Below are 14,210 nucleotides of genomic sequence, written 5' to 3' on the forward strand. Positions count from 1 at the left end.
TTAAAACCAGTGTTGCAGTCTTGTTCCAGTCTACCATACTTCACTTTTAGGATCTTTCTGGTGTAGAAGAAAACTGATCATCGACAAGAGGTTTATTGGTGCCATTTCTCCTACTTACTTTGTATAATCCAAGGGGGGGAAATGCTTCTTCAAGCTTTCTAATCAACTTTACTCACAGCAAAGGTTGGTTGAGGAGCCACACAGAGTCTTCCCCATCTGCTGCTTCGTGGAAATGTTTGTACAGGGTCTGGGCTTTCTGCCTAGTCCCGTTTCCATCAGAAGTCTTGTGTTTCCTGTGCATATTCTCACTCTACACATTAACCCCCTTTTCAGCTTTCACTTAAGTCTTATCTCTCACTTGATGAGCAATTTTTTCACTGGCTGGATCATTTACCACAGTTTCACAAATGTCTTTTTCTCATTTCTGTAGGGAGAAATTGGTGAACTTGTTCATTCCTCAGATCTGAGCCACTGCTGAATTCATTTCTCTCTTTAATTGACTCATTTTTAAATTCTGGCTGAGAATCCTCAGTGCCATAGCTTGTCTCACTTTTTCTTCATTTTCATCATCGTTCCAGCAGTTAGCTTTTGTTGGGGGGGGGAGGGTTAGACATTATTTCACAAAGAAACTAGATTTTTGATAAGTGAATATAAATGAATATAACAGCAAGAAGAGATGATTCCATCCAGGCAGAAGCAAGCCTGCGGGCAATTCGTATCAGGCCGGCTCAAGCCTGGACCCAGCCACAGGGCACAGATAGGTGCTCAGGACAAAGCAAAATGCCATAGTATTTGCTGAAGTTCAGAGCGGAAGAACAGGCAGATGTGTTCACCTTCACATCCCACACTCTTTCTGCAACACTTTGCAGGTCACACAAGCCAGGCAGCACAAATAACTCACCTATGAGAATTGCAATAATAATGATGCCTGTTTCACAGGATTGTGAAGATCATATGAAATAATATTTGTGGAAAACATTTGAAAAATAATATTTGTGGAAAATATTTGAAAAAGTACTCTGCTAGGAGAGTGTTTTCTGGCCTACCATAGGAATTTTACACTAGAATAGCCCCCAGCCAAGAAGAATCCATGGTTTAAGGGCTACCACTGAATCTGTGTGGGGAAAATACAGTAAGGGGGTGTGTGCACAAGTTTGCAAATCCTTAGAAAATAAATGTTTTTATAACCAATACACCAAAATATGGTGCACTGCTGATAGGAATGTAAAATGTTTCAGCCACTGAGGAAAAGCAGTATAGCTGTTTCTCAAAAATGTAAATATTATATGATCCAGCAAATCCTCTTATGGGTATATACTCAAAACAATTAGAAGTGAGGACTCAAACAGATATTTGTACACCCGTGTTCATAGAAGCACTATTTGCAATAGCCAAAAGGTGAAAACAAGCCAAATATCCATCAACAGAGGAGTCAATAAAGTTTGGTGTATACACACAATGGAGTATTATTCAGCCTTTTAAGGGAATGAAATTCTGACACCTGCTACAACCTGGATGCCCCTCGAAGAACAACAATGTGATGAAGATACAAGACATTCAATATGAACATGGATATCATCAAGATATTGAAGAATACAAGTAACTTGTATTTATAAATTAATTTCCTTTTATTCCTTTGCTCTCCTTTTCCTTCCTCCCCATCCAATTTTAAAGAATTATCTTTTTTTTTTTTTTGTAGTGTCAATAAAATGCTTGTTATCCACCTGGCTTAATTGCAGATTATAACAGATTAGGGGTCATTTATTTTGCCTTTATCTGGTCCTCCATTCAAATGCTCAATACATTTCTGATCTCATAATCTAAGATTTGTTTTCCTTTTTGCTTTCTGAGATATGCCATGATTTCCAATAAGCTAAATTTTCCAAATGTCTGAGATAGGAAAAGGTTTGTAGGTATTTTTCAGCCTCTTCTCAGGCTTTTCTAAATTTCTCCCCATGAGTACATGTGTGGGCATTTGCCATCAGGTCCTTGTGGGCTGCTCGCAACCTCTCCGTTCCACCCAGACAATCAGCCAGGGCCGGGCAGAGGTGGCTGCTGGTTCTTCCGTGTGCCCCCCCCCCCCAAGACTTCACTGTTAAAATTACGTCCTTCTCCTGCCGGCCGCCCTATTTCTCTTTTCAACTGAAGATGCCACTCCCCTCTTTTCTTTCAGTTTCCCCCAACAGAGAGAAGTGGCAACTCTAATACCCGGCAGCCAAAGTTCTCTGTTGACTAACACGAATTCAGATAGCTTTTCTCATTAAGGAAATGGATTGTAGGGGATGGTGAATTATTACAATAGTAGGCATCTCACAAATGGTTGTGATTGGGTACAAACTCTTTTAAGAAATAATGACAAGGCATCACCCTAAGTTCTGATTGAAGAAGTCTTACCCCCAAGCTCTACCCAAACGTGAATGGTAGTATAACTCAGTGGCTAAGAGCATCCACTTTCGAATCAGCTACAGTTGGAAGAGAATCCAGCCTTTGCCACCAACTAGCTGCATGATCTTGGGAAAGTTATCCAACGACACTAAATTTTAGTCTCATTCTGGGGATAGTACCTGTAATGAAGACTAAATGAAATCAAGTGTGGGAAGTACAAGGTAAATACTTATTCAGTTTGTACATACTAACCACTATGCTGATGATAATAGAATGGAAAATTATTTTTTCTTTTACTTTATTATCAGGTATATTTTTATCCTCCCTTCCTTCATAAAGTATACTGGTGAATCACTAAAAAATTACATGACCATTAGCCTTGATATTTTGTATCTAGAGCCTAAAGCTATAAGTATGCAATCAGTGTCCCTGAGCCCCTCACTCAAAAGAACTCAGAGCTAAGTGAAGACACATGAAATAAAATTATAGAAAGAGCATTTTTTTTTTTCAGGCTTTCTGTCAGGTTTCTACTGCCTCTGAGGTTGATCCCTGACATATTCTTTACTTGCAAATCAATGTGTATAACACATCTATGTGTACGGTCACTGTGTTGGAGGGGAGGAGTCTCCTGAAATACAAGTATCAGCAGGCAGGCCCTGGGCACCTTCAGTGGGCATCAACGGCTCCATGAGTAATGTGAGTGGAAGAAGTGGTGTGCCATAGTTGGGGTTCTCCCTTCACCCCTCGAGTATTAAGTGTCTCTAATTACATGGTTCTGATTACTCAAGTCTTACAAGATTAACTCTGGGCTGATGTCAAGCATAAGGAAAATAATACAAAGTCTAATCTCTTTGCAGAAAGCTATATTAGGATGAGGGATTTTAAGCCATTGAACCATATTGGCAGTAAGCACGGGAATGGGATTTGGAGCATGAGTTTCTTCCTTCAGTCAGGCCCATTTTCTCAGTGCCATCGGCATCTGCACACGGGACCCCTCATGGTCCATAACCAGAGTTCAGTGAGGGTCTCAGCACTACATCGAGGGCTTCAACGGGTGAGTGCAAAAAGCAGAGAGCTTGATTTTTCTCTGGTCACTGTTTCCTACTCAGCATGCTCTGGAGCATCACCTTTCACCCTAATCACTGTTGATTTCTGGCTAGTTTCTATTATGAGCTACTCTGGGAAAGTAAGACTTACTGTAGGGGATGTAAAATTCCCTTAAGTCTGACTCAAAGCTTCTCCCCATTCCCAGGCTCAGGCCTGACCCCCAACTCAGGGGCCTTCAGTGTGAAGAGAAGACATTCTGCTCCTGCCATGTTTAGTTACCTGGTCCTTCTATTGAGGCTAGCCAGGATGAGGAAAGACTTGAGAACACATGCATGTCTGACTTGACTGCTTCTGTTATAATAAATTACTGGGGCCTTCAAGGGACAGGTGTCCAAATGTTGGGCTTTTTCCCAGATGCAGGTATCTGGGTTCCTCAGAAGCCTTGTGGACCATGGACAGTGCATGCTTCCCAGAGACACATGGAGAGCTCCTCAACTCACTTCTGTGTCCTCCCTCCCTCCCATTACCAGTCACCAGCTCCCACCTACACACCTCCTACCCCAAAGCCCCATAGCACCGGGCACTCTCTCGGCCTCAGTTTCTCCAAGCAGCTCAAGCTTGGCTACTTTCTTCAGCACCTGCCAAACACAGCACTGCCACACTACGTGGGGTACAGATGGCCTCATGCTGCCCTGTTTTCATCCTCCTGCTGCACATTCTTCAGGCTACATGGAGTGCAGGGGTGAGGCTGCCCCGACATGAGAGCTCTGTGTCACTCAGCCCAATGAGGAGAAATCTAGTAACCCCCTTTTGAATACTGGGGATTAATTACTTCTTCTCTCTTGGAGCACCACTCAAGATATCTAGACTAGCAAAGTCCTATTCAATAACCTGTTACACACAGTTTTACATAAACCAACAATGTCTTTCTCTGAATGTGCTAAATGTATAAATGAAGAAATCTTCACGAGCGAAAAATCTTCCTGTGCATATACACAATTACATACTAGATCAAAAGCTTGCCAACAGCTGAAAAAGCACTGCATCATACATTTCTTCTAATCATACAAACACACTGGCAGATTCATACATACCCTTTTGAATTGCTCAAGTATTCTAATGATATATTCCTTGACTTTCCATTTTGATTCAGTAATTATCAATATTTTGAAGGCATTTATCCACTGAGTAGCATAATAAAATAGTGGTGCTGACAGGACAAATCAGTAATATGAACAGGATAAAGCAGGGTATAAAGATATTCTTGGAGTTCTTGAAGAAAATGGGAGGAAGAAAGATCACTAACATTTGTTAACCACCCACCATAGTCGGTAACATCTTTTTTTTTTTTTGATTTTATTTATTTATTTAATTGACAGAGAGAGAGAGAGAGAGACAGCGTGAGAGGGAACACAAGCAAGGGAGTGGGAGAGGGAGAAGCAGGCTTCCCGAGAGCAGGGAGCCCGATGCGGAACTCGATCCCAGGACCCTGGGATCATGACCTGAGCCGAAGGCAGTTGCTTAATGACTGAGCCACCCAGGTGCCCTGGTCGGTAACATCTTGACATCTTAACTTCTGTGACAATATGGAGAGGTAGCTAAATTATAGTTGTGAAAACCCAGGCTGTGAGAAATTAAACATGTGACTTTGAGCACACAGCTAATAAGTGACAGATGGGGTTCAAGTTTAGATCTGTTTCAATAGCCTCTTTTTGCTCAGTCTTGAGAAACTCAGGTGACCAAAGTTCCAAGCACACTTTTGCTTGTGCTTGTGTTAATTTACTCTTGTGGATTTCTCTCTCACTGAACTAGTTTCCCTACAGGAATTTACAAGTTTACAAGGAATTTACAAGAAAAACAAGTACTTTTCCCCTTGAACACAAGCTCCATGATAACAGGGAATACATCTTTTTTAGATCTCTGGTCCCGGTGTTTGGCATAGTGACTATCGTCTTGCACATGATAACTGCCCTCTATATTTAAATAAATTCATGAATAATATGTGATGAAGCAAAATGATACTCAAGGAAGAGGAAAAAATATATAAATATCTTAAGTTTGATCATCTAAAAAGAGGTTTTAGCGGGGCGCCTGGGTGGCTCAGTTGGTTAAGCGACTGCCTTCGGCTCAGGTCATGATCCAGGAGTCCCTGGATCCAGTCCCGCATCGGGCTCCCTGCTCAGCAGGGAGTCTGCTTCTCCCTCTGACCCTCCCTCCTCTCATGTGCTCTCTCTCTCTCTCATTCTGTCTCAAATAAATTAAAAAAAAATTGTTTAAATAAAAAAAATAATAAAAATAGGTTTTAGCAAATGCCTATTTTTTTTGCTTAAAAGAAACATGAAATTTGACACCTTTATTCCTTTGTGAATTATATTGTTGCAGAAACAGAGAGAAAAAGAGAGTTTCATTTGAGATGAGTTTCCCTTTATAAAATAGGACTGAGCAGATTGCAGCAGCTGAATGCAACATCCTGGCAGACTGCATTAGAAGAATGATAACACGAGAATCAATGTTTAAAACATTCCCCTCAAAACCAACTCTCCAAATTAAAAAAAAAAATGCAATGTCTGAGAAATGCCTGGAGATACAGGGAAGGTATGAGCAGGAATAAACAATTACCCTCCTCTTACTTAGAGCTTTCATTCCTTAATTGTTCCTGGACTGGCATATAAAGATCTCTAGGCAAAGTTAATTGCGTTTAAATAGCAGAGTAGCAGGCTCTATTTTTTACCACTTTCTTTTATATGTTTTATTTTCCTGGAGAGCCTGTAATTCTACGATACGGATCCTGACACCAGGAGCTGCTGCAAACAGAGGTGCTGAATCTGTGCTTGAAATGGTGCAGCGGACATACAAGTGCAGTTTACTGAGGATGGAGATATTTTGTCTCTGCTTTTGCATCTATGCTTGTGCGAAGGAGGCCTTCCCCCTTCCCCACACACCACACCGGGCATCGGTTCAGGGGCAGTGGGCACGCTAATTTTGGTATAAAAAAAACACCTACACTCAGGGTTGCACTAGGAAAATATTTCTCACACTCTCCACAATTGGACTTCATAGAGATTCTCCCATCCCTGCTCTTCTGCTGTTGCTCAAACTGCTCAGGACTCAATGTCCCCTCGGTCAACAACTTGACCTGCCAACTACATACCTGCAGCTCCAGCCTGCTCTCTCTCAGTTAGACTACCTGGATACAAATTTCAAATAGAACCTTCAAAATTCTGGACTTAGGGTTCCAATCTAGAATGCTGACACTGTCCATTTCAGAATCCATTGCTCAGTCAGTAACACCCACCTCATCTGCAAACCAGGAGAGGGTTCCCTACCAGACCTATTCTCACCTATGCAAACATCCACTTCACTGCCTTCGATGATTTGCTCCTAAGAACTTCCACACGCAATTCCTTTCAGTTAGAGTCTCTGTCCATCCACATAGTTCCTACAAAGATTATATATACTTACTCCATTTTTTCCCACTGAAAAGCACATGCAACATTAGCATTACGAACCAGTATACTGAACATACACCGACAAATTCGACTTGCTCAAGCACATATTTCATGGCATAACTTTTTTTTTTCATTCTTCAGGATTATATTGAATCTCTTAATCAACTTCTAAAAATATTGTTCACTGCCCAAAACAAACAAAAATTACCACTTTTTATTCCTTTCTTCTTCAACACAATGCATAAGTCTCTGCAAAATTTTATTATTGTTTCTGAAGTCTCATTTAGAAGGGTTTTTATCTCAATAGCCTCATAAGGCTAACTTTACATGAGAAAAAATATTACACGTTAAAGGAAAAATATTTCTGCATTGTGATTACATGTACCTGTGGCTTGCCATAAAAAGGTGAGGCACTTAGATCTTTGATAATCCCTGTAATAGTAAATGGAACTATCACATGTTTTATTATTGAAGTAGATTCTGTCCTGACACATAACATTTTGTTTGCAGTTTGGGGATCAGGAAACACTTCTGGTAGGAATACATTCAAAGAGTCATTAAAGCTAAGATACTGATGATGGCATACCACATGGAAAGCACTTAAAGTTCTACTGCCATTCTGTCATCTTTTCATCTAAATTTCTCTTAAAAAATTGTTATTCATCTTCTTCTTTGATACTGCTTGAGGAAATCACACATCTTTTAGGTTTAGCTACTGATATTTACTGGCTTATACATTACTTTCCACCATTTTTAATATTGAATGAACAATTGTATACTGAATCAAGAGCTTCAGAAGGATGTTTTCCTTGTTTAATAATGTCTACTGTGCAGAAAATTCATCATGAAAATTACACTTGCATTTTGGCATTTTATACTTCCAATATACACAAATACAAAATGGATAATAGATTTCCTAACTCATTTTATGAGGCCAGTGTTACCCTAATACCAAAACCAGACAAAGACATTATAAGAAAAGAAACTAAAGACCAATATTTCAATGCAAAAATCCTCAAAATAACAAATTGAACCCAACAATGTGAAAAATAATTTTACCCAACAATCAAGTGGGATTTGTTCCAGTTATATTTCAAGGCTGGCTCAACATTCAAAAATCATCAACAAACTAAAAAGGAAAAAAAAAAAATCACAAGATCATACCAACAGATGCAGCAAAAGCATCTGACAAGTGTTTAATTCATGATGAAAAATCTCAGTAAACTTGAAATAGAGGACAATATCCTGAACTTGAAAAAGAATACCTACAAAAGCCTACAGTTAATACTATACTTACTGGTGAGAAACTCGAAGCTTTCCCACTAAGACCAGGTACAAGGCAAGGATGTCCCCTCACCATTCCATTTGAACATTGTGCCAGAAATTCTTGCTAATGCAATAAGACAAGAAAAAAAGTTAAAATATATACAGATTAGGAAGAAATAAAACTATTTTTGTTTGCATGATCATCTGTGTAGAAAATAATAAAAATCAATAGAAACTCCTGGAATTAATTAAGTGATTATAACAAGGTATCAGGATACAAGGTTAATATATAAAAGCCAATCACTTCCCTATATACCAGCAATGAACAAGTGGAATTTGAAATTGAAAACATAATGCCATTTACATTAACACTCCCAAAAAAGAAAAACTTGGGCATAAGTCTAATGAAATATGTAAAAGATCTGGGAGCCTGGGTGGCTCAGATGGTTAAGCGTCTGCCTTCGGCTCAGGTCATGATTCCAGGGTCCTGGGATCGAGTCCCGCATCGGGCTCCCTGCTCCTTGGGAGCCTGCTTCTCCCTTTGCCTCCCTCTCTCTGTCTCTCATGAATAAATAAATAAAATCTTTAAAAAAAAGATTTAAAAAGAAATATGTAAAAGATCTATAAGAGGCCAACTACAAAACTCTAATAAACAAAATCAAAGAATATCTAAATAAATGGGGAGATATTCCATGTTCATGGATAAGAACTTGATATATAGTATCGATTCAATGAAATCCCAATCAAAATCCCAGCAAGTTATTTTGTGGATATCAGCAAGCAGATTTTAAAGTTTATATGGAAAGGCAAAAGACCTGCAATATTCAACACGGTATTGAGGGAGAAGAACAAAGTTGGAGGACTGGTGCTACTCAACTTCGAGATGTATTATAAAACTATAATAACCAAGAGGATGTTGTCTTGGTGAAAGAATAGACAAATAGATCAATGAACAGAAAAAAGAGCCCAGAAATAGGTCCACATAAATACAGTCAACTGATCTTTGACAAAGGAACAAAGGCAATACAGTGGAACAAAGATACTTTTTTCAACACATGTTGCTGGAACACCTTGATATCCACAGGCAAGAAAGAAAAAAAAGTGGATCTAATCATAGACCTAGCAACTTTCACAAAAATTAACTCCAAAGGTATCATAGGTTCAAATGTAAAATGTAAAACCATAAAACTCCTAGAAGATAACAAAGGAGTAACCCTAGATGCCCTTGGGTATGGTGAGGCCTCCTTATATAAGCCACCAAATGTATGATCTATGAAAGAAGTTATTGGTAAGCCAGATTTCATAAAAATCAAAAATTTCTGCTCTGTAAAAGACAATATCAAGAGAATGAGAAGAAAATCCACAGACTGGAAGAATATACACATCTGATAAAGGACTGCTATCTGACATATACAAAGAACTCTCAAAATTCACAAATAAGAAAACAACCTAATTAAAAAATGTACCAAAGACCTGAACAGACACCTCACCAAAGAAGACATACAGATGGCAAATAAGCATATGAAAAGATGCTCCACATCATAAGTCATCAGGCAAATACAAATTAAACCACATCTAGTAGAGTAGCCAAACTCTGGAACACTGACAAGACCACATGCTGATGAGGATATGGAACAGGAATTCTTATTCACTGTTGGTGGAATGCAAAAATGGTATAGCCACTTTGGGAGAGAGTGGCAGTTTCTTACAAAGCTAAAAATTATCATACAAGCCAGAGCTGTAGGCTTTGATACTTACGCAAAGGAGTTGAAAACTTATGTCCACACAAAAATCTGCATGCAGATGTTTTTAGCAGATTTATTTATAATTGCCAAAACTTGGAAGCAGCCAAAATGTCCTTCAGTGGGTGAATGGATAAATCAACTGTGATACAGCCAGACAACGAAATACTATTTAGCACTAAAAAGAAATGAGCTATCAAGCCATGAAAAGGCATGGAGGAAACTTAAATGTATATTACTAGATGAAGGGAGCCAATCTAAAAAGGCTACACACTGAATGATTCCATCTAGATGACCCGGTGGAAAATGTAATACTATGAAGCCAGTAAAAATATCAGTGGTTGCTAGGAGTTAAGGGGTGGGGTAAGGATGAATGGGCAGAATGCAGAGGATCTTTAGGGCAGTGAAAATACTGCGTTAATACTACAACGATGGATACATATCATTATACATTTTGCCAAACCCATGGCATACACCACCAAGAGTTGAGGGATGTTGAAAATGGGAGAGGCTGTGTGTATGTGTATTAGATATAGGGGAAATCTCTGTATCTTCCTCTCAATTTTGCTGCGAACCTAAAACTGCTCTAAAAAATTAAGTCCTAATGGAGGAAAAAAAAAAAAAAAAAGGATAATAGCAACCACCACAGCAATTGGAAAGATTGAATTTGAGCTCATCAATGCCACATTAGTGTGTTGGTCACTCACAAGTTTTGAGCTCCTAACTGTAAACAGATTGAATGAATCATTAAGAGGATTGCAAATTTGTGAACTAACAAAAAATTAAGCTCTACATCTGATGTGAAAGCAGTGAATTTCCCAGTTTGCTTGCAAGGGACAGTTGTGTACAGTCTCCTAACATCAGAGCTAGTCTTACAGGACGTTTGGGGATTTTGCCTACAAGGGTTTGTGGACTTTGAGAGGTGGATGTGTTCAGGCATTGAGAACTTTCAGCTGTGCCACTGTGGTCACTGAAGTAAGGCTAACTTTCAGAAGCAAGGTCACTGGGGTAAAGCCTTTGTTGATTGGCTCTTATCTACAGTTGTAAGGCTGTCTTTAATTTGTTGAGTTTCTGAAGCTTGGTGCTGTCATTGGTTTGCTGATTTTCTGAAGCATGACCCACCACTGGAGTGAGGCAGTTACAGACTGGATGATTTTCAGAGCATGGTCAGTGGTATAGGGTTATCTCTAATTAACAGTAGTTTACTTGCTCACAACTTGGGTCTTAAGCCGAAGAACAATCTTTCCCTGTTTTGAATAGGAAAAAAAAGTACTTTTAATTCTTCTCAGTTCATTCTTTTGTTTTCCATCAGCCAATCTTGTGGGCTAGACCACAGATATCATCCAGAACTTTGAATGTAGAGGTATGATTGTCAGCTGGTATTGCCAGTTATGCACCCCGGTTACTATAGTGGGAAATAATTCTGTTGACTTTTGTAACTTATGGATAAAAGCTGAATATGGGACAATCAGGACTTCTTGACAAAGTCAATATAAGACATAGGAAAAAAACATCATTAAAAACAGAACATGCCCTGTATAGGCAGATGCCTGTCAACCTTGCAATAAGGCATCTACTACAGTGAACGTTTTGTCAACATAGGACGTATGCCAACATAAACAATCATAAGTGTAATTAGCTAAAATGTTCACATTAGGTCTTATTATTTAATACAGGCAGTAGATGCAACTCTTTGTCCATAATCTATTCATCATTTCAGAGTCTATTCATTAGTTGCCATGCCTCTTGTTACTTGGAACTTAATGTTTTCACACTTCATGTTTCTCCTGAAGCACATGTGTTGGAGTGGAAGAATTCCAACATGAAAATCTCTAAGATGACACTCAACAAGCTCTCATTTGAAGCGCAGAAATACAGACACTGGAATATCTGCAAGCTCCATTTGCATGGTCTAGACATTTAGGGTTTGAGGGATGTCCACGATTCCTTTTATCCGCAACATCCAAACACCGGAGAAGAGACAGACCGTTTGGTTCACCACTTCTCATTGTTTTTGCAATCTATTTGCAGTCTAATTGTTTATTTAATGACCTCCCTCTTTTTGCCTTAACTATCTTGCCTGGTAAGCTGTTCCACACATTTATGATTCTCTGCGTGGAAAAAAAAAGAAGAAACACTTCCTGACATCTGTTCTGAATTTGTTTTTCTTTAATTTTCATTTATACCCTCTTGTTCTATCATCTGTGTTGGGCTCAAAATAGGAAACCATGTTGACATTTTCCAAACCATTTAAATTTTATGTTCTTTAATTAAAATCCCCCTCTTAACTAGATAGACATCTAACCTGGTGGGTAGATGCTGCAATACTACATCCGAATGAAGGCTTTTTTTTTATTCTTCCCCCTCCAGAGGAAAAAAATAATCTCAAAGTTATACTATGTCTGTGTTATCCAAAACCAAAGAAGAGATTCACACACTTTTATTTTCTCCCCAAGTTGAGAACTAACTAAGCCTGACTGAAACTAAGTTTGAAATCGTAATATGTAGCTTCAAGACCCAGCAAGCTGGCGCCATGGGCCTCGTTTTTATAAGTCCCCCCCCCCGCCCCGCCACACCGGGCAATAGTATTTGTGTTGGTTGGAAACCCAGGCTACACAGACCAATTCCAAATTTCTCAGCTCATATATCCCTTTCCCAACCTTGGAAGCTAATATAAGCTCTTCTACTCTGGACCACTGCATAAATTACATAAATAAAAAGGATCATATTTTTCTATGAGACATGAAGGCCATATCAAACTTAAGTGGGAAACAAGTAAAAGGTTTTCTTTCTTGGGGTGAGGTTTTGGGAGCAATGTATCCAAGATTAAGTTATTTAAAGTTTGGACATGAATTGCATTCTGTGTAATATCGGCATGCCCCTCCCACAGTATCCAGAGGACTGCCTTGCAAATAACTGATGTTTAGTAGTTCTTATTTTTTAAATGTGTACCTATACTTTGTAAATGGTAAGGAGTGGTCCCAGAATATCTCAGAAGAAAATTTTAAATTCAGAATGTTAATCAACATATACATTTGTTTCTAAGTGCTGTACTAGGAAGCAGACATACAGCAGCAAACAGAGCCAGTCTGGTACCTGCCCTCACGGAAACTTACATTCCAGTGAGGAGCTAGACAACAGCCAGACATCCAACAATTACATACTTACAAACTGTAATAAGCTCTATGAGGGAAAGAGTAGGGTTTAATGAGAAATTAGTTAGGAAGACCAGGCTTTGGATGGGGTCACCCCAGAAGGCTGCACTAAGTCTGAGACACTTAGAGTGAGACCTGAAGGATAGGAGTGAGAGGAACAGTGTTCCAGGAGGATGGAATGGCACATGTGTGAGGATGATCTATTGCAAGGCATCACCCATACCATCCCTCTGCAATGGGAGGAGAAGCTGGGGACAGCTTTTATAATTAAGATATAACTTACATAGAGCAAAATTTACCCTTTCAGTGGAGAGTTTCCAAGTTTGGACAATTCAGCAAAATTAAGACAGAGTAGTCATATCCAGCAACCTTTTCCCTGTCTGGTCCAGGACAGAGTCGGCTAGTGAAAGAAACCCACATGTATCTGGTGGCAGAAGAGGAAGGACTCCTCAGTTTTCCAGAGGCAGTTGTACCGGACCTGGAAACAGCGGATGGGATTCACAGAGCTTCTCCGCAGGTGTTTGGGACACACCTGCCTGTCTGTTACAGACAAAGGCAGTCGGCAGGAGCTTCCTCAGGTACTTTTGAGAACCACAGCATTTTCCAGTGAACCTCTGGTAACTACTACCTCTTATGTTTCAGGCCTAAGCTCCCATGTCTGTTCTCATCTTCCAGTTGAAGCTCTCTTGATCTTTTCTCCCAGAGTTCTCCCTATATTCACATAGGCCCTAATGTCCATATATAGTCCCTTTATTCTCAGAGTAATTAGAATGGCTCTATTTTCCCATCTGAACCCACACTGATACGACGTGAGAAGGTCTTTTTCTTTTTCTTGAGGGGGAGGTAGAGGGGCAGAGGGAGAGGGAGAGAGAATCTCTAGCAGGCTCTACACCCAGCGTGAAGCTCAATGGAGGGGGGCGGGAGGGCTCAATCTCATGGCCCTGGATCAAAGTCCAAACGGAAATCAAGAGTCAGATGCTTAACTGACCGAGCCACCCAGGTGCCCCATGACATGAGAAGGTCTTAAGGAAGGGAAGTCCTCAACACAGTCATTAAATGAATGCCAATAAAAAGCAAAACATTATTGCTTAGAATATTATTCTGAGAAAATTCCATATTATATCAGGTCTACTAGTGCTGAAACATTTGGAAGTTGTGTGCACACA

General features: G+C 39.6%; 1 long non-coding RNA gene across 1 annotated transcript in view; it reads right to left on the reverse strand.

Moving 5' to 3' along the window:
* LOC113938089 overlaps window positions 1–6,611 on the reverse strand; it is a 65,122-nt gene extending 58,511 nt beyond the window's left edge. Inside the window, exon 1 of the long non-coding RNA XR_003524821.2 lies at window positions 6,584–6,611. This is a non-coding gene — a long non-coding RNA (uncharacterized LOC113938089). The remainder of the gene's footprint in view (window positions 1–6,583) is intronic.
* Window positions 6,612–14,210: the final 7,599 nt, after the last annotated feature.

This window comes from Zalophus californianus, chromosome 8 (assembly GCF_009762305.2).
Source record: "Zalophus californianus isolate mZalCal1 chromosome 8, mZalCal1.pri.v2, whole genome shotgun sequence".
NCBI lineage: Eukaryota > Metazoa > Chordata > Mammalia > Carnivora > Otariidae > Zalophus > Zalophus californianus.